This window comes from Giraffa tippelskirchi, chromosome 7 (genome assembly GCF_054371585.1).
Source record: "Giraffa tippelskirchi isolate mGirTip1 chromosome 7, T2T-mGirTip1v1.2.pri, whole genome shotgun sequence".
In the NCBI taxonomy this organism is placed as follows: domain Eukaryota; kingdom Metazoa; phylum Chordata; class Mammalia; order Artiodactyla; family Giraffidae; genus Giraffa; species Giraffa tippelskirchi.
Genome location: NC_137281.1, coordinates 113804093 through 113824613, shown reverse-complemented (window position 1 = coordinate 113824613; position 20521 = coordinate 113804093). Strand labels below are relative to the sequence as shown.

The 20521-nt window shown below is 39.3% G+C and overlaps 1 protein-coding gene, 1 long non-coding RNA gene and 1 pseudogene across 4 annotated transcripts in view; 2 read left to right on the top strand and 1 right to left on the bottom strand.

Annotated features, from left to right (window-relative positions):
* LOC145513504 (uncharacterized) overlaps window positions 1–20521 on the bottom strand; it is a 251480-nt gene that overhangs the window by 61677 nt on the left and 169282 nt on the right. Inside the window, exon 5 of one of the 2 annotated variants that reach the window (XR_014059451.1) lies at window positions 14546–14679. This is a non-coding gene — a long non-coding RNA (uncharacterized LOC145513504). Of the gene's footprint in view, window positions 1–14080; window positions 14680–20521 lie in introns of those variants that run through there. The other variant, XR_014059450.1, reaches the window with a different exon arrangement.
* LOC145515917 (U6 spliceosomal RNA) lies at window positions 778–877 on the top strand (annotated as a pseudogene).
* The window catches only part of LIPC (lipase C, hepatic type), a 180914-nt gene continuing 163536 nt past the window's right edge, over window positions 3144–20521 (top strand). The window contains exon 1 of one of the 2 annotated variants that reach the window (XM_081510075.1): window positions 3144–3435. The gene's annotated coding sequence lies outside the window, so the exon portion shown is untranslated. The remainder of the gene's footprint in view (window positions 3436–20521) is intronic. The other variant, XM_081510076.1, reaches the window with a different exon arrangement.

The following is a 20521-nucleotide window of genomic DNA, read 5'->3' as shown; positions in this document are numbered from 1 at the left end:
TAAAAATGACATGAACTTCCCTTACCAGGAGCCTAGCCCAGAAATATAACAGGCTCCTCTCTTTACTGGTGCCTCTTAAGAGTGTCTTTACTGATACAAGTACAGCAGCCATCACTAGCATTGCTATGGTGATAACTTTTGGACCAGGGGACTGGCTGATCCTTGGCCCAGCTCTTCCATCCAGCTAACATCAATTCTACAGCAAGAGATTTCCTTATGCCCTGATTCATTTTATATTTGGCTGGGATATTGGAAAGAGCTAGTTTTCTGTAATACTTCATGACTCTTATGTAGGTTCTTAATGATCCTGATATTAATTAGGATATAAAGTCTCAAGCTAGTGGAAAACTTACAACAGTGTTCAGAGCTTATATAGACGATCATCCTAATAACAGGTTTGAGGATCACCCCTTTCATTTTCTGTCTGCAGAGGGTTTGCAATGACTGCTTAAGAGTTTAGCACAAATACCTGGCCCATGACCGGGAAGGGAAAAGAACAGTACAACATATATTTGATGTGTAATTTCAATCTTGAGCTCACCTTATTTTTCCCACCTTGTGTCTTAATTCTTTTGAACAAAGCTAAATATAAAGGAAATATAAATGTATTCTCCAGAAATCCATTGGATTTCTTGCTATTAGGATGAGAGAAAAAAGTACAAAGGTTTTTCTGGCCAGGAAGAGGAAATTGCCAATGCAAAGCACCTAGAACATATTCTGTGTAAAAATCAAATGGAATAATTTAAATGTATATTTTCTGTTGAAGGAAAAATATATGTACATATGTACACATACTAAAATTGGAATGATACAGAGAAGATTAGCATGTTCCCTGCTCAAGGATGATATGCAGATTTGTGGAGCATTCATATTTTAGATGTTGGTCAAAGGGTGCAAAACTACTGGCTAAAGGATAAATAAGGTCTGGGGATCTAACGCACAGCATGGTGACTATATTGAAACTTTTTAAGAAAGTAGATCTTAATGTTATCACCACACAAGGAAAATACATATATCATAATTATGTCAAGAGATGAAGATGTCAGGGCTTCCCAGGTGGTAAAGACTCTGCCTGCCAATGAAAGAGACATGGGTTCAATCCCTGGGTTGGGAAAATCAGATCCCCTGGAGGAAGAAAAGGCAACCCACTCGTTTTCTTGCCTGGAAAATCCCACGGACAGGGGAACCTGGCGGGCTACAGTCCATTGGGTGGAAAGAGTTGGACACAACTAAGCAACTGAGCACACACGCATGGAGACTAAACTTATTGTTGTCATTGTTTTGCAATGTGTGTGTGTTAGTCGCTCAATCATATCCAACTCTTTGCCACCCCATAGACTGTAGCCCACCAGGCTCCTCTCTCCATGGAATTCTCCCAGCAAGAATACTGGAGTGGGTGGCCATTCCCTATTCCAGGGGATCTTCCCGACCCAGGAATCGAACCTGGGTATCCTTTATTGCAGGTAGATTCTTTACCCTCTGAGTCACCAGGGTTTACAAGGTATACATGTCTTTAATCATGACACTGTACACACTAGACATACTTATATCAATAATATTTCAGTAAAGCTGGGAGGAATTGCCTCAACTACAGAAGGAAATATATATATATATACACATATACATATACACACATATACATGTATATATATACACACACATACATGTATATATATATATACATACATGTATATATATATACAACACATATATGATTGGATTTAAGAAAACTGGAATTTCTGGTACAATGGAGGTGATAAGATCATGACACTCCTAAACACAGGGGACCCCTGAATAATTAGGAGCCTGTCACAGAAAAGTCACACACACAAGAAATTTGGCAGTCCCTTCAAAACCTGGGGGTGGGCTATGTTGACACATCATACTATCAAGAAAGTATTTAGTGGGTACTGGGAACCCCAGTTTCTTGAGCACAATAAAAGCTTTACACAGAGTTCCCTGGTGGTCTGGTGGTTAGGACTCAAGGCTTTCACTGATGTGGCCCAGGTTCAATCCCTGGTCAGGGAACTGAGATCCTGCAAGCCGTGTAGTGCAGCCAATAAATAAACAAAAGCTTTACAAGTGTCTGATGAACAAATTGAGAAGATAAGTAAAATATGTATATATATACACACTATATATAAATATATGTACACACACACTATATATGTGTACACACACACACTGTGTATATATATATATATACACACACATATATATGCATATATATCAAACCACTGTGCCTGTGGGCTAAATAAGTTCACAATCTGCAAATTAACCCAAGAAGAAATGATTAAGCAGAATGCAGAAAAGTGGATACTATAAAGGGCTTAAGTTCCTTTAATCCTCTCAACAACTCTTTGAGGTAGATATTTTTATTTCCACTTTTTTTTTTTTCAGATGAGATTACGGAAGGTTAAGTAATTTGTGCAAGGCCACATAACTAGGAAGTGAAAGATCTAGGATTTCAGCTCAGAGCTGTCTGATTCTAAAAACAGACTATTCCCTCTACTCTGATTTTCCCCAAGCTTTTCTCATGTTAAGAACACAAATCTGATGCACCATCCCAGATGGACTGAATCAGAATCTCCCGGGAGGGACTTGGAAACTGTGTTTAAAAGAGATGAGATGATTATTATTATCAGAGGAGGTTAAGAAAATTGCTCTATTGTATCAGGCAGGAAGTGGACCCATATCTCCCTCTGACTGATCAAATAGAAGCCAGCAAAGACCTGAAGCTACTGAAACTAAAAATAGACCGAGGTTTTCTGGAGTTTATCAGTTTATAACATTATAGGATATTTATTTCTCAGTTTGGTAATACTGCATTGTCTGATTTAAGGTTATCTGGATCTGAAAATACCAAGACCATTTTGGAAAGTTAAAAGTGGACGGTAGTTTAAATCTCAGACTTTCTTCACTTTTGTCCCTGTCCTTCTTTTATCCTTAGGAGCAGAAGTATATAAGAATTCAGTTTCAGTTTCTAACAACTGTAACTGATGCAGAGGTTTCAGTTGTGCAGGGGTTGGAGCACAGCTAGAAGGAGAACCACAGGCTGAGACTCGGCCCTCATGTCTGGGTGCCCACCAGATGGCTTTCATTGGGTGTAGTACAAGTTACACGATCCAGGAAGTAGAAAATCCAGCCTGACTTGGTTTGTTTGTTTTCCTTAGTTTCAGTTTTTCCATGCCTGATGAAAACAGCCAGGCCAGCTAAGCCTGCAGCTTCCGTACCCATTATGGGAGCAAATAACGTATCTGTACAACCTAAACATTTGCTTAATTAAATGCAAAGCAAGGCAGTGATTCCTGACAGGGCTGAATTTAAGTCAAGTTGTGAAACTCCACAGTGCAGCCAGAAGCAGAGACGGACAATTGAACTGAAAACTGGGAACACGTCAGGGGCGCTGGACCACTGCTTCTCAGCCACTTTATTGTAAGTTATTCCTATTATCTCAGAGAGAAGTTTGAGACATGGTTAGAGAAAAGGATGGAGCTGATTACCCCCATTTTGAACATAGATCTTTGTTTTAAGAACTTGCTTTATGTGCTATTGCCAAGAAACTTGCTTTGAACGATATTTCCAGGCATGATGTCTATAATAGAAGATAATGACAACTATATTCTACATATAATAATTTAATATGCTTTAATATATTTCTATTCCTGAATTTTCTTGATTTTATTTACTCTTCACAACAACTCTGTGAGGTTAGCACTCTTAATTAACACAGTTTTCCAGATAAGGAAATAGGCAGCCTCCTCCCAGAATCATTAAGTAATTAGCAAAAGTCCACAGCTCATAGCTGCAAGCCCATCTCATATCACTGTTACCTGCATCCCAGAGGACTCCATATAACTAGACCATTCATTTCTCAAAAAAAAAAAAAATTCCTATGGATTAAAACACAAGACCCAACAATATGCTCGTTGTTTAAAGATGATCTATAACAAAAAGATGCAGAAAGCTAAAAATAAAAAAGTATTATCAAGGAAACTATATAACAAAAAGAAAACAATTGGTAAAGTTGATATCATACAAAAGAGGTAGAGGGAGGATACTAGGAGGCTTCTGATTATAATAAAAAATATAAAACCCACAGTGAAGACATGGATTACCAAAGCTAGAAATGCAAAGTGAAGGGATAAATACTACACAATTAATGTGTAAGAACAAGTAGATTTATATTAAACTCAATAACATAGACTATACATTTTTTCAATGTATTGGGCATTAGTAGATATATACTAACTCTCAAATAAGGCCCCAAAACTAAATCAAGAGAAAATTTATATAGAACATTTCTGTTATTGTTGTTTAGTCACTAAGTCACATCTGAATCTTTTACAACCTCATGGACTGTAGCCCGCTGGGCTCCTCTGTCCATGGGATTTCCCCAGGCAAGAATACTGGAGTCGGTTGCATTTCCTCCTCCAGGGGATCTTCCTGAACCAGGGATTGAACCTACATCTCCTGCATTGGCAGGCAGATTCTTTACCCCTGAGCCACCAGGGAAGCCACAAGGAAAATTATATCAATATATTTTCTCCCCACAATGCAATAAATGCAATAAAACTCAATGTTAATGATATAAGTAAAACCAACGAAAGGCGCTTTGGGCAAAATGGTGATCTACTCTATAGCCTTGGAGGCAAACAGTGCAGGATTTGGATTATAACTCCATCCCTTACTGCTGTGTGACCTAAGCAATTTATTGACTCTCTCTGAACCTTGGACTCTTCATCTGAAACTGTGGCTCTACTTTGCAAAGTTGTTATGAACATTAGCTATAAAGTATGTAAAATAATAAAATACTAAGACTTATATAAAGACTAAAACTATACATCACACTATATGTACCATATTTTAATGTACTTATATTTTATTTAAAAAGAAAACAACCCAGAAATTTTGTTGATTGAAAGCACACGTCTAGAATATATATATCTAAATACTAATGATGGTTATCTCTAGGCTCTGAAATTTGAGTGATTGCTGTTATTTTGCATTATTTTTCTACTCTGAATAAATACTAAGTTCATAATAAGATAGCAATAAATATGAACTTCTTTAGATCATACTACAAGAAGAAAATAAACACTCATATATTAAGTGCCCTATCTGGAGTAGTTTCTCTAGGTATACAGCCACTTCAGTTGTTGCCACTGTCACCTTCATTATTACCTCTCAATTTCTCTCTCTCTCTATGCATATATATATATATATATATAATATATATTATATATAGCAAATAAAATAAATTATAAATTTAAATAGAGATGATATACATTTATTTCTATTTATTATTCATATTTTATATTATATATAGTATTTCTATTTATTATAACTATAGTATATATAAAATACAACATTGTGATAACTGATAATTATGTACTACAGAATTAGAAAATCATATTGTATCAATATGAAATTTTCCAATTTTCTTAACCATTAAATTTCCATGGTTTTATAAGAGAAAATCTATACCCCAGAAAATAGACATTGAAGTATTTAGGTATATATATTACATCTGCAACTTATTCTCAAGTGGTTCAGAAAAAGAATTCATATATAGAGAATGAATTACAAAGCAATCAGAACAAAATAGAAACAAGCAAATATAAACAAATGGTCAGTTCAGTTCAGTTCAGTCGCTCAGTCATGTCCAACTCTGCGACCCCACAGACCAGCATGCCAGGCCTCCCTGTCCATCACCAACTCCTGGACCTTACTCAAACTCACATTAGTCGAGTCATTGATGCCATCCAACCATCTCATCCTCTGTCATCCCCTTCTCCTCCTGCCTTCAATCTTTCTCAGCATCAGGGTCTTTTCCAATGAGTCAGTTCTTCACATCAGGTGGTCAAAGTATTGGAGTTTCAGCTTCAGCATCAGTCCTTCTAATGAATATTCAGGACTGATTTCCTTTAGGATAGACTGGTTGGGTCTCCTTACTGTCCAAGGGACTCTCAAGGGTCTTCTCCAACATCACAGTTCAAAAGCATCAATTCTCTCCATCAAAACAAGTGGTGAATTAAGCTAAAAGTTAAAATGGTTTTCAACATTTCTGTAAGTTTAAAATTATATGCAAGCAAAAATTTATAATAACAATAAACAAATACATGGCTGAGAACTTCTAACAACAAAAACAAAAATTCTCCCGAGCAACAGGGTCAAGTTGAAAATTAAAAACATGATCATAATTTCTGAAGTACTATAAAAACTGAAAACACCACCTATTAAGAGTGAGAGTGTGGAGAAACCAAGGCTCAGAGGAAAAGGTATAGATCTATATGATTTTATTTTAGAAATAAGAAATAAATGAACTAAGCACTTGATTTAAAATCTTATGAAGAATGTCAATGTAAGAGGAAATATAAAAAAATGACAGATACAAACTAAAAAGTAGAAAATTGGTAGAAGTAAATTTAAATGTTCATTCTCTGAAAAGAGTAGAAGATATATTAAAACCCTTGTAAATATATTAAATAAAAAGTATTCATGGCAAATAGATGTGGAAACAATGGCTGACTTTATTTTTCTGGGCTCCAAAATCACTGCAGATGGTGATTGCAGCCATGAAATTAAAAGACGCTTACTCCTTGGAAGGAAAGTTATGACCAACCTAGACAGCATATTAAAAAGCAGAGACATTACTTTCTCAACAAAGGTCCATCTAGTCAAGGCTATGGTTTTTCCAGCGGTCATGTATGGATGTGAGAGTTGGACTATAAAGAAAGCTGAGCGCCGAAGAATTGATGCTTTTGAACTGTGGTGTTGGAGAAGACTCTTGAGAGTCCCTTGGACTGCAAGGAGATCCAACCAGTCCATCCGAAAGGAGATCAGTCCTGGGTGTTCATTGGAAGGACTGATGTTGAAGCTGAAACTCCAATACTTTGGCCACCTCATGCGCAGAGCTGACTCATTGGAAAAGACCCTGATGCTGGGAAAGATTGAGGGCAGGAGGAGAAGGGGAAGACAGAGGATGAGATGGTTGGATGGCATCACCGACTCAATGGACATAGGTTTAGGTGGACTCCGGGAGTTGGTGATAGACAGGGAGGCCTGGCGTGCTGCGGTTCATGGGGTCGCAAAGAGTTGGACACGACTGAGCGACTGAACTGAACTGAATTAGTCAATAAAATGAAAAGACTGGTGATTTAAAAACTGATATAATGGATTTTAAAATATAAATCATTGCAGTGACAACTTAAGACAATCAATTTCAATTGTTTAGCCAAACGGACAATACAAAATACAAAATAAAAAGTTGGCAAAACAAAATACAAAAAACATGAAAATACTGATGGAGAAGGAAATTGAGAAAGTTATTAAGACATACCTCATTCAGCAAAAGAAGTATGGCCTAAACAAATACTCTGAATAATATTTCTATGAGTCAACAAACAGTTTTTTCAAATCACAGAGAAACAAGACCTGATACTTAGTTTATTCTAAGAGATAAGTATCATCCTCATCCACGGATTTGTGAAAAATATCACACATGCACACTCACACATAAACTCACAGGCTTAGGAGGGTAAAAATGCACAAGTACCAATTCCAATACAACTGGTTTGAAAAAATTAGGAGCAGATTCAGGAAGATAGCAGGCACATAGCAGATTTTTCAAAAATAATTGTTGAATGAGTGAATAAATGAATGCATGGGAACACACATGAATGAAGAAATTAATATAGTCATTTAGCATTATCTCTTTCAGAATTTTCCACAGTTTATTGTGATCCATATAGTCAAAGGCTTTGGCATAGTCAATAAAGCAGAAATAGATGTTTTTCTGGAACTCTCTTGCTTTTTCGATGATCCAGCGGATGTTGGCAATTTGATCTCTGGTTCCTCTGCTTTTTCTAAATCCAGCTTGAACATCTGGAAGTTCACAGTTCACATATTGCTGAAGTCTGGCTTGGAGAATTTTGAGCGTTATCTGGGTCGTGAAGATCTTTTTTGTACAGTTCTTCTGTGTATTCTTGCCACCTCTTCTTAATATCTTCTGCTTCTGTTAGGTCCCTACCATTTCTGTCCTTTATTGAACCCATCTTTGCATGAAGTGTTCCCTTGGTATCTCTAATTTTCTTGAAGAGATCTCTAGTCTTTCCCATTCTATTGTTTTCCTCTGTTTCTTTGCATTGATCGCTGAGGAAGGCTTTCTTACTCTCCTTGCTGTTCTTTGGAACTCTGCATTCAAATGGGTGTATCTTTCCTTTTCTCCTTTGCTTTTCACTTTTCTTCTTTTCATAGCTTATGCTAAGGCCTCCTCAAACAGCCATTTTGCTTTTTTGCATTTCTTTTTCTTGGGGATGGTCTTGATTCCTGTTTCCTGTACAATGTCACAAACCTCTGTCCATAGTTCATCAGGCACTCTGTCTATCAGATCTAGTCCCTTAAATCTATTTCTCACTTCCACTGTATAATCATAGGGATTTGATTTAGGTCATATCTGAATGATCTAGTGGTTTTCCCCACTTTCTTCAATTTCAGTCTGAATTTGGCAATAAGGAGTTCATGATCTGAGCCACAGTCTGCTCCCGGTCTTGTTTTTGCTGACTATATAGAGCTTCTCCACCTTTGGCTGCAAAGAATATAATCAATCTGTTTCAGTGTTGACCATCTGGTGATGTCCATGTGTAGAGTCTTCTCTTGTGCTGTTGGAAGAGGGCGTTTGCTATGACAAGTGTGTTCTCTCGGCAAAACTCTATTAGCCTTTGCCCTGCTTCATTCTGTACTCCAAGGCCAAATTTGCCTGTTACGCCAGGTGTTTCTTGACTTTCTACTTTTGCATTCCAGTCCCCTATAATGAAAAGGATGTTTTTGGGGGGTGTTTGTTCTAGAAGGTCTTGTAGGTCTTCATAGAACCATTCAACTTCAGCTTCTTCAGCATTACTGGTCAGGGCATAGACTTGGATTACTGTGATATCGAATGGTTTGCCTTGGAAACAAACAGAGATCATTCTGTTGTTTTTGAGATTGCATCCAAGTACTGCATTTAGGACTCTTTTGTTGACTATGATGGCTACTCCATTTCTTCTAAGGGATTCCTGCCCACAATAATAGATATAATGGTCATCTGAGTTAAATTCACCTATTCCAGTCCATATTAGTTCACTGATTCCTAGAATGTCAATGTTCACTCTTACCATCTCCTGTTTGACCACTTCCAATTTGCCTTGATTCATGGACCTAACATTCCAGGATGTTATCTGTGTGGATCACAATAAACTGTGGAAAATTCTGAAAGACATGGGAATACCAGACCACCTGACCTGCTTACTGAGAAACCTGTATGCAGGTCAGGAAGCAACAGTTAGAACTGTACATGGAACAACAGACTGGTTCCAAATAGGAAAAGGAGTATATCAAGGCTGTATCTTGTCACCCTGCTTATTTAACTTATGTGCAGAGTACATCATGAGAAATGCTGGGCTGGAGGAAGCACAAGCTGGAATCAAGATTTCTGGGAGAAATATCAATAACCTCAGATATGCAGGGAGAAGGCAATGGCAACCCACTCCAGTACTCTTGTCTGGAAAATCCCAGGGATGGCAGAGCCTGGTGGGCTGCCATCTATGGGGTCACACAGAGTTGGACACGACTGAAGCGATTTAGCAGCAGCAGCAGTAGCAGCAGATATGCAAATGACACCACCTTATGGCAGAAAGTGAAGAAGAACTAAAGGGTCTCTTGATGAAAGTGAAAGATGAATGTGAAAAGGCAGGCTTAAAACTCAACATTCAAAAAACTAAGATCATGGCATTCAGTCCCATCACTTCATGGCAAATAGATGGAGAAACAATGGAAACAGTGACAGACTTTATTTTCTTGGGCTCCAAAATCACTGCAGATGGTGACTGCAGTCATGAAATTAAAAGATGCTTTCTCCTGGCAAGAAAAGCTGCAACGAACCTAAACAGCATATGAAAAAGTAGAGACACTACTTTGTCAACAAAGGTCTGTCTAGTCAAAGCTATGGTTTTTCCAGTAGTCATGTATGGATGTGAGAGTTGAACCATAAAGAAAGCTGAGCACCAAAGAACTGATGCTTTAGAACTGTGGTGTTGGAGAAGACTTCTGAGAGTCCCTTGGGCTCTCAAAGCAGTCCATCCTAAAGGAAATCAATCCTGAATATTCATTGGAAGGACTGATGCTGAAGCTGAAGCTCCAATACTTCGGCTACCTGATGTCAAGAACTGACTCATTTGAAAAGACCCTGATGCTGGGAAAGATTGAAGGCAGGAGGAGAAGGGGACGATAGAGGATGAGATGGCTGGATGGCATCACTGACTCGATGGACATGAGTTTGAGCAAGCTCTGGGAGTTGGTGATGGACAGGGAAGCCTGGTGTGCTGCAGTTCATGGGGTCGCAAAGAGTCAGACTCGACTGAGCGACTGAACTGAACTGATTTAGCATTACAAATTATGTCTACTAAGGGCATGCAAGGTAGGAATGTCTTGTGCATATCACTTATCTGCTTTTATTGAACATCACATCAGGCCCTATGAGCACAGGCAGAAAAATCATTTTTAGCTGAACTTAGAGAATGTAGCTGTAGAAAGAACCCTTGGTGACCAATAAAGTTAAATTCTAGCAATGTAAAAGATTGTGACAAATCACAGAATACCTTTGTATTCTTTTAAGCTACAGGCACTCGAAAAGCATCCTGTGAGAAGGGCATTCTTATCACACCCTTTCCTCCTAAAACAGGAGATAAAAATCCCCATGTGGAAGATGGCTTCCCAGTAACAGGAGAAAAGAAACATTTTTCAATGGGGAATCAAAACCAAGAGAATCCTGTACTAACAGACCCTGTTAAAATAATTTTTATCTTCCTTTAGCCCCTCTACATGATTTACTTTTGCCTCTCTTTGTTCAAGCCAGTATAAAAGCTTGTAAATTTCACAATTTCTTTGGGTCTTATAAGGGTTCCCATTGTCACATAATACTTGGATAAATTTGTATACTTTTCTCTTATTAGTCTGTCTTATATCAGTTCAATTCTCAGGCCCTGCCAAAATACCCTAAGATTATAAAGGTAAAAATTTACCCCTTCTACAGAATATTCCTGAAGGAAAACCCTGATGAATCTGACTATGTGAAAATTTTAAATTCTATTCAACAGAAGGCATCATAAGCAATATGAAAAGACAATGCAAATGGGGAGAAGATATTTTTCTTACTGAAAAACACTAATGAACTAACAGAAAGATGAATAAAAGATATGAACAAGCAATGTATAGCAGAGGAAATTTGAATGACCAACGGCACATGTAAAAATATTTTCAACCTTAGCAGTAATCAGAAAGATGAAAATTAAAACAATGAGATACAATTTTATAACCATCAAACTGGTAGAGATTAAATAATCCAGTACTATCAAGTACTGGTGATGATGTGGAAAAATCAGAGAAATATTCAATTTTGTTGATGATGTATTCATTGGAATAACCATTTTGGAGAATAAATTGTCAACATCTAGCAACACTAAAGACATACATGTCTCACAAGCCCTCAATTTCACTTCTAAGAGTAAACTCTGGAAGTTCACTTGTAGATGAAAGTCCATTGCAACATTGTTTGTAACAGCAAAAAACAAGCACAAATTAAACCACACAAATATCCATCAACAGAATGAACAAATTGTGATATACAATGTGACTATTTATAGCAATTTTATAAGCAGAGGTAAATCCCAAAAAGGAGAAGGAAATGGCAACCCACTCCAGTGTTCTTGCCTGAAGAATCCCAGGGACAGAGGAGCCTGGTGGGCTGCCATCTATGAGGTCGCACAGAGTCGAACATGACTGAAGTGACTTAGCAGCAGCAGCAGCAAATCCCAAAAATAAAACAAAAAAACAAATTACAGATAGTATAATAATTTCTAAACATAAAAAATAATGTTATATATTTATAACCATATACCTATGCTGCAAACATATACAAATAAAGATGAGAATTATAGGTACCAATTCAGGATATAGTTGCCTTTCAGGAGAAAATGAAATTAGGTTAGGGTAGAGAGGTATACAGGTATTCTATTTTTTAATAAAAATAAGAAGCATACACGGCAAAATATTAGGATTTGATGAATTTGGTTGCAAGGTGCTATTCACAAACATTCATTATTTGTCTAAAGTGGCTATCTCTGGATGGTGAAATTATGGATCGTTTTCACCATGTTTTTATTTTTGCTCTTAATGTCCTTATTTTTGAATAATCAACATTTATTGATTTTTATAATAGAAAAAGTAATTAAAAATAAAACATTCACCAAAATAAGCTTTGGTTGATTGAAGATTTAAATATAAAATCTAATTATAGAACTTGCAGAAAATTGAAAAAAAATGTTTATTACCTTTCTTTGGAGAAGGAAATGGCAAACCACTTCAGTATTCTTGCCTGGGAAATCCCATGGACTGAGGAGCCTGGTGGGCTAAGGTCCATGGGGTTGTAAAGAGTCGGACACAACTAAGCGGCTAACACACACATCATCTCTCTGGGGGAATTTTAACTTTCTCAGCTTTGAGGCTATTTAAATAATTGCACTATAAGAATTAGCATTACTGAAGATTATTTTTAAACAGGGAAAATACTATCATCAAACATTACAAAGAATTAAGATCTTCAAATTTGTAAGATAAATGTCGATTCCAAAAGACAAATAGGTAAAAGACAGGACCATTCTCATAAGGGAAATACAATTAGTAGACAAACAGTGGGGAAATGTTAGAGCTCACTAGAAATCAAAGAAATGTAAATGAAAGCATTCTGAAGATTACAATTTACATATTCTAAAAGAACCAAAATAAAAGTTGAATGCTAATATTCAATGATGGTAAAGTTGCCCAGAAATTGATTCATACATTCATTTACAGACTATTGTTCCCACTCTTTAGCCAGAAATGTTACCACTAAGAACTTGTTCTTAAGAAATAATTCTGCAAAAGCAGAAAGGTCCCTCCTCACTCTCCTGACTTTAAATGCTGAAACTCCCAGAGCTTATCCCCTTGACATCTTCTCTTTTCCATCTACATGCCTTGCTCAGAGGATCTCACCTATATATCCAGACCTCTCTCCTCATGGGTCTCCAGGAAGAAAGCAGAACCAAGCGGTAATTTTCCTGCGGAATGGGCTGAGGGGGGAGGGGTGTAGCTGTTGAAGGCAGTTCAGGGGCTCGGAACTCAGTTAAGGAGGGGGCATTGAAGACAGGAAGGGCCAGCAAAGAGAGTCAGAGAGACACCTAAAGCAAGCTTCATTGCAGTATTAATTCCTTACCATGTTAATAACTGGAGGAGGGCATGGTAACCCACTCCAGTATTCTTGCCTGGGAAATCCCACGGACAGAGGAGCCTGGTGGGCTACAGTCCATAGGGCCACAAAGAGTCAGACACAACTGAAGCGATTTAGCATGCACGTACCTGGTTAATAACTAAGTGTATCAGGCTTTATTCACTAAGGAGTAAGGGTGAGGTCCCCAGGACTTCCCTCATTGCAACAGCCCTCAGTTCTCCTGCAGTCCACTAGATCTCAGCTGCCCTTGACCCCCACCTCCTAAGTCTGCAGGAATTATTTTTGCAAGGTAGCCCATTCATGTTTTGCCTTCCTCTCTGAAGCCCATGTAGGGGAGCAAAATTTGCCATTCCAAAACATCTCTTTGGCAAGCAGATTATTTTGAGCTCAAAACAATCAAAGCTCAAAAGACTCAGGAAGAAATTGTGACCTAATCCCTAACTACCTAAAAGAATTTAGATAGATGCCCTGTTTCCAGAATAGAGCTATCACCAGGGATCTCTGCAAAGAATATGGGTTAGCACTGGTGGGAAAACTCAGCAAGAACTAGAGATCAGAGTCCACTCTGTGTTCATTGTCTCTACGGTTCAGCAAATGACTGTTTAACTAATGTTGCTTTTTTAATCTTCATGTGAATTGCATTCCTCTGCTTTGAAGCCCCAAACCACTATCCCAACATCCTCATGTGTCTTTAGCTTAAGATGGTATTTAAGGTAAGGGCTTTGGCCATTTTGGCAAGTTACTCAGTTTTCCTGGATTTCTCCAGTGTTATTAAACTTTTGTTTCATTTTTCTCCTATCAATCTGCTTCATGTCATTTTAATTCTTAGACCAGCCAGAAGAATCTAGAGGGTAGAGGAAAATTTCTTCCTCCTCAACACTCATAAACCACTTACAGTGGGCATTTCAGCATTCCCTCTTTGCTTCTAAGAGAGTCCTGACCTGCTAGGAACCAGACCTTTCCCTCTGTTGGTGACTGCTGGCTGCCCTGGGCCCCTGTGGTAACAATAAGTATCCTGCTCTGAGGTCAGGAAGCAGAACCGCTTGGACCCCCAAGTCTGCTAAAATCTCTGTGTTCCACAAACACACTCACCTACTCAACATCCCAGCCTGGGGTCTCTACTTCATGTGGGTTCTTTTATTACTTAAGAATGTTTAAATATTTACCATCCTTCATTTTCATGACCTTGTGAGGTGGAATCACAGCTTTCATTATTCTCATTGTAGTAATGTCATAACTTACCCAAGGCAGAACTGGACTCAAACCCAGATCTTCTACCCTCAAATCCAACGTCCCTCTCTGTGGCACATGGCCAAAAGTGGGTATTGCTACACATAATGACAGGCTTTCCACTTTCTTCCTTGTTTATACATTGCCTGTGAAAAAATGGACAAGGGAAGTTACTTTTCTATCAAGAGCTAAAACAAGCAGTTTTGCTCTATCAGAGATGATATGATAGCAAAAAAAAAAAAAAAAAGAATCCCTAGAGACAAGAAGCCCTGTGTAAATCTGACTGTGTTCTCCTAGCCCCGAGATTCCAATTACACACCGGATGACCTCTGAGATCTAATCTTCACTGTTTCCTAAGGCATCACTGTTTCCTAAGGCATGGTGGTCCATTCTCCCAAAATCCCTGCCCCCTACTCAACCTGACAGTCAGATTAAATGATAGGAGTGGAATTGTAGAGTGAAAAATAGCTCTCTTGGGGATATCACTCCAGTATCCATGCATTCAAAAGAAGCTTAGACACAGCAATATTTTCCTTCTCCTTTCCTTCAAATTAACCTAGAGGTAAAATCCTAACCCAACCTGGTTCACTCATATCAAGTGCTTACTGGAGAGTCTTGTTTCCTGCAAATCTCAGGCTGCTGAGGAAAGGAGAGGATGCCTGTGGGCCTCGCCTGAATAAACTGGCAGTTTCTCAGGGCATGAGAACTGAAACTGGGGCTGGTGGCATTGGGACTTTCCTGTTGGGCCCATAACTGTTCTCCTGCCAGATGTCATTCAAGCCAGTAGAAGGAGACTGACTTTGGTTCAGAAGAAAAGAAACGCAGAGGAGTAAGAGCTCCTGCTGGAGAGTCTGTGCTGTCCCAGACAAGCCTGAGTGGGGGCTGCTTTCTAGGAATCTCCTCAGCAAGGGCAGGGGCAAGGAGCTCACTAGAGCGAGGATCTCGCGAGGCTGGCCCAGGGTGTGCAGCTCGCCTCCCCAGGTGCAGCATCTCTGCACACGGCCTACCACTGCCACCATCTTGAATTGCAGTGCTGTGTGCAGCACCTCTGCACACACCCCAGAGCTGAGGTGTCAGGCACTATAGCCATTTCACACTAAGGATTCTGGTCTGAAGGGCTGGGTTCCAGGCCTCTGTACATGACCCTCTTTGAGCAAGTAAAACTAGACTAAGCACAGAGGAAAAGAAAAAAAAAAAAGAGTAGACTTTGTTACCCAGATTCTATTTTTATTTCTCGGGACCTGTTAATGGGCTTTGCTAGTGACAATGGGGTCAAATCCACACAGGTATTCTGACCCAGAGACATCCAGAGGTTTGAAAAGAGTCCCTCCTCTACCCAACCCAAGGGAAAAAATAAACTTCCCAAAGGCAGGTTTGCACCACCTGTTCTGGGCAGAGCTGTGTGGTCGATTTTCTCCTTTGCCTGCAACATGCTGTGCCTCCCCCAGGGAAGACTCTCTGGCCCTTAGATGTGACCCCTGGGGTCTGAAGAGTCGGGCAGGGAGAGACTCAACCACAAAGCTCCTAGTCCTGACTCCCACGAGTCAACCTCCAGGTGGTGGGTCCTGTCCTCAGTGTCCCTGGAAGGACCCCTCTGAGGGCCTTTCCCACTCTAGAACCTGCTTTCTCTGGCCATTAACCTGAGAAAAGGAGCCAATTGAAAAGGAGTTTTTCAATTTAAATTCAGGGTTAGCTGTTCTAAGAACAATGGTGGAAATTACTCAGAAAACAAATATTTTTTTGGAGAGTGCTTTTTGTTTTTTTAAAAATACAAAGGCATACATAACAACTTATGTAGTTAATTTTCAAAATCAAGACCAGGAAGCATAAACCCTATCTATACATTTTTCAAAACCACTATAGTTTTCCTATTCTTTATCATAGTTTAAATAGACAGAAAAAGAGAAAAGGAAAGAACATATAAGTGTAAGAGAAATAAAAAGCATGATGAAAGACTGTAATAATAAGGATGGTGGGCACTGTGCTAAGCACTGTTCACAGACTATTCTCATTTATTCATCCCCAATACTGTCCCTGTTTTAGAGTAGGGAAACTGAGACACAAAGATTTTAAATAATTTGCTTGCTACTGAGGCTAAAAAAGTGGAGATGCCAGCAAAAAAATCCAGTTCTCTATTATAACAAAAGTGAAAATGATAGCTGCTCAGTCATGTCTGACTCTTTGCAACTCCATGGACTGTAGTCTGCCAGGCTCCTCTGAGCATGGGATTCTCCAGGTAAGAATACTGGAGTTGGTCGCCATTTCCTTCTCCAAGGGATCTTCCCCACCCAGGGATCAAACCTAGGTCTCCTTCATTGCAGGCAGATTCTTTACTGTCTGAGCCACCAGGAAAGCCTCTACTCAAAAGATAAATATCAAAAGAGATAGCCTTTCTTCCAGAAGGAGCACTAACCTATTATCTTAAAATTCTGCAGCTAAATACTTCCTTTATCACCTCTTAATATAGGAATTATAAGAGAAAATTGTGCTTTAGTAGAAAACTATGCATTGTCCACACCCAGCACAACCTTTCTAGGTTATCTGATTCTAGCATCCATTGCCCTTGAGGCATTCTGCAACTGTGTACATTGTAGGAAACTAACAGAAGTACAAAAGCTGTCCTGTAGAAGTTTAACTGATTTAGGAAGCTAGCTGCATTTCTATTTGCCCACATAAATTTTAGGAGATTTTAGCTTTCCCTCTGAACTAGTTATAACACCCTTACCAGCTTCCTCATTAATAAGTTGAATAAAATACTTACCATATGTCCAATTTTATATCTAAAAGTCATGATTTTACCTTTTAAAAAAATTTTGTCGTAACAGAATTATCAAAGCATGTCAAAGCACCTCATTGTTTCATACTAGAGGACCCTTAGGCATGACCTGGCCCAGATGGTTTCAAAAATAACTGGATGACCATTGATGATGTGTAAATTAGGTCTTTTGTAGCATAGTCCCACCTTAACAATTGCCTGTCAAACACTTTGTTCTTTACATGCCAAAGTTTATGAGCAAAGGTTCCAGTCCCCTCATCTTGGCTGGTCTTTTTTTACTGCCAATTGGGGAAAACTAATCTTTGTGTAAATTATGTAAGACTACCATAATGTCTCCATTACTTCTATCTTCTGCTATGTTTCATGGATTGTTTCAGGCTACCTCCACTAAGAAAGGGCTTGAAAACATTTGGTTTTAAAATAATGATAATAAACACACAATCTATGTCTTTATCTGCAGTGCAAGAGCACAACACAATCCCATTTTTTAAGTCTTAGATTCATACAGAGCTCATAGCCAATTCCTACTACTCTTGGCAAAACTACTTTTTGTTGTGTGTGCTTTGAAGTTAAACACAATTCAGTTTTCATCCCACCACTTACTAGAGTGTGGATATGGGCGACTCAGTAACCTCCCTAAGTCTCAGTTTTCCTCTCTGTATAAAGGGCATAATCATACATTCATCATCATATGGTTATTTTGAGGTTTCAATGAGATCACATAGAGAGTCTGGCATCTGGAAGCAGGCCCCTGAACTATTAACCCCTGACTTCTAGACCTGCCTAGGAATTGATTACTAACCTTGACAGTAAGACACCATGTGGAAAAATGATGAGTCATTGGCAGCCCTTGAATCAGATCACTGTTCCTGATCTCTTGCAGCCAAGAACTTCACTTGCTAAGCTCAGAAAACTTCTGTGAAATGATTGTGTGGCATGGAGCAAGTACCAGCTGCTGTAGAGAGACTTGTGCCATTTGGATCTAAGTGATATCCCAGAACTGCCTGCTACTCAGAATAAGGACAGTGCCCCTGGCAATCCCATTGTTAGACGAACTGGTGTAACAGAAGAGAAAGGGGCAGGGCACAATTTTTGAAAGAATGACATAGCCCAAGGACACAACATTAACTGATTAGAATCAAATGGGATCCAAGATGGCAGACAAGACTACCTCTTGATCCTCAATCAGCAAGTGAAATGACACACTCAGAGGTGCCATGACAGTTCCAAGGCTCTGTTAAAAGACCAAGGAGTGGGCGGTGCCCAAATCCTGGAAATCTCCACCCCTTCCCCAAAATAGTTGGAATAATCCTCCCACTCATTAGCATATGAAATTACCCAGCTTATAAAAACTAACCACACCTCATTTCACGGCTGTATTCACACTCTGTGATGGCCCACACTCTGTCTGTGGAGTGCACTTCTCTCTGAATCTGAATAAATCCTTTCTTACCTATCACTTTGTCTCTCACTGAATTCTTTCTGTGATGAGGCATCAAGAACCTGAGCTTTATTAAGTCCTAAAACCAGATACCATAGGTTTTGGCTGGGTTTGTGTCCAAGCCACGTGGGTTCAAGTCCCAAGCAGGGTTTTGGCTGGGTTTGAGTCCAAGCCACATGGGTTCAAGTCCCAAGCAAGATTTTAGCTGGGTTCAAGTCCCAGCCATATGGGTTCAAGTCCCAAGCAGGGTTTTGACTGGTTTGAGTCCAAGCCACATGGGTTCAAGTCCTTATCTGAGGTAAATGGTTTCACTGGGACCCAGCCATGCTGATGGCCCAACTTCCCAACTTGTGCCCTTAGTTTACCGCAATCAGCCAATTCAGTTCAGAGCTCGGTTGGTCTCCCTTAGGAGCCCAGTGTGACAACCCTTCACCAAGCCCAGTCAACACCCGAAGCAGCTGCAGGATGCAGGCACAGAGTTTATTCTATGCTCACCCTCTTTCCCACGGGGAGAAAACCCTTGTTAAACTTGAAGGAGCCAGCAATGGTCCGTGTCTACGTAGTTGCTCAAAACCAACTTAAATCTTTACTTCCTTTTGCTTCCAAGCACAATGCAAACAGAGGAAAGGGGGTTTTGCATTCTACTGGAACTACTAAAATCATAAAGTGCACTATTGGTTCCACAGTATCCAGTTACAAAAAAGACAGCTTTGGTTTTGTTTGTTGTTGTTATTCTTTCTTTAATTGTTCCTCAAACCAGTAGCTGTAATTCTGATAGAATAAATGGGTCGGCGCAGAGCAGGAAACATAAAATTAAGTGTAAAAGGAGATCTCAGTTCTTTGTTTCCTAGCTCTGCAGTTCAGGTTCTGGGATGAGAGAAGATCAGAGTTTATAGGGACCCAGAAGTCCTCAGATCCAGTCTACATAGATTAGACGTGTGACCTCAGACAAGGACTCTCAGGGTCTCAGCTTCCTCACTTGTAAAATGGAGGAAGTAATTTTTGTCTCATTTGTTACAAATGAGAGCTGATTGTGCCAAGCACATTTCATGTGATAACATTCTACCCTCACACTTCCGTTTTACAGATGAGAAAACTGAGGTAAAGAGAGGTTGCATTATTTGTACAAGGTCACACAACTAGCCAAAGGCGGACCTCATGCAGAGGTTAATCTTCAAATGTTAATCAATGCAAACATGATGATCTTGAATGCATAAACACCTGCTTGAAATGCTTGAAACACTTCATTCTTTCAAATAGTCTAAAACAGCATCTACAATCTTGTGTTCATCTTTCATTTGTTTACCTGTCTTAAAAAGAAATAGATAAGGAAAAGGTTAGATTCCAGTTCAACCCCTTTTCAAATAAGGACATGTTCTAAGCCAACTCAAAGAAGTGCCCCTACTTGCTTTGGTCATATTTCTGATGCCAAAAACTCAGCTTCTGTGTTGCTGAATTGAATCTCAGAGACAGAGTTTGGGGTGAAGTAGGAAAGAATAGCTTTATTGCTTTGCCTGGCAAATGTGGACACAGAGGGCTCCTGCACTCAAAAACTGTGTGTCCCCAACCCTGGAGGTTTTGGTAAGGAGTTTTACAGCAGGTTTAGGAGCCCTGGTGGCTTAGAGGGTAAAGTGCCTGCCTGAAACTCAGGAGATTGGGGTTCGATCCCCGGGTCAGGAAGATCCTCTGGAGAAGGAAATGGCAACCCACTCCAGCACTCTTGCCTGGAAAATCACACGGATGGAGGAGCCTAGTAGGCTACAGTCCATGG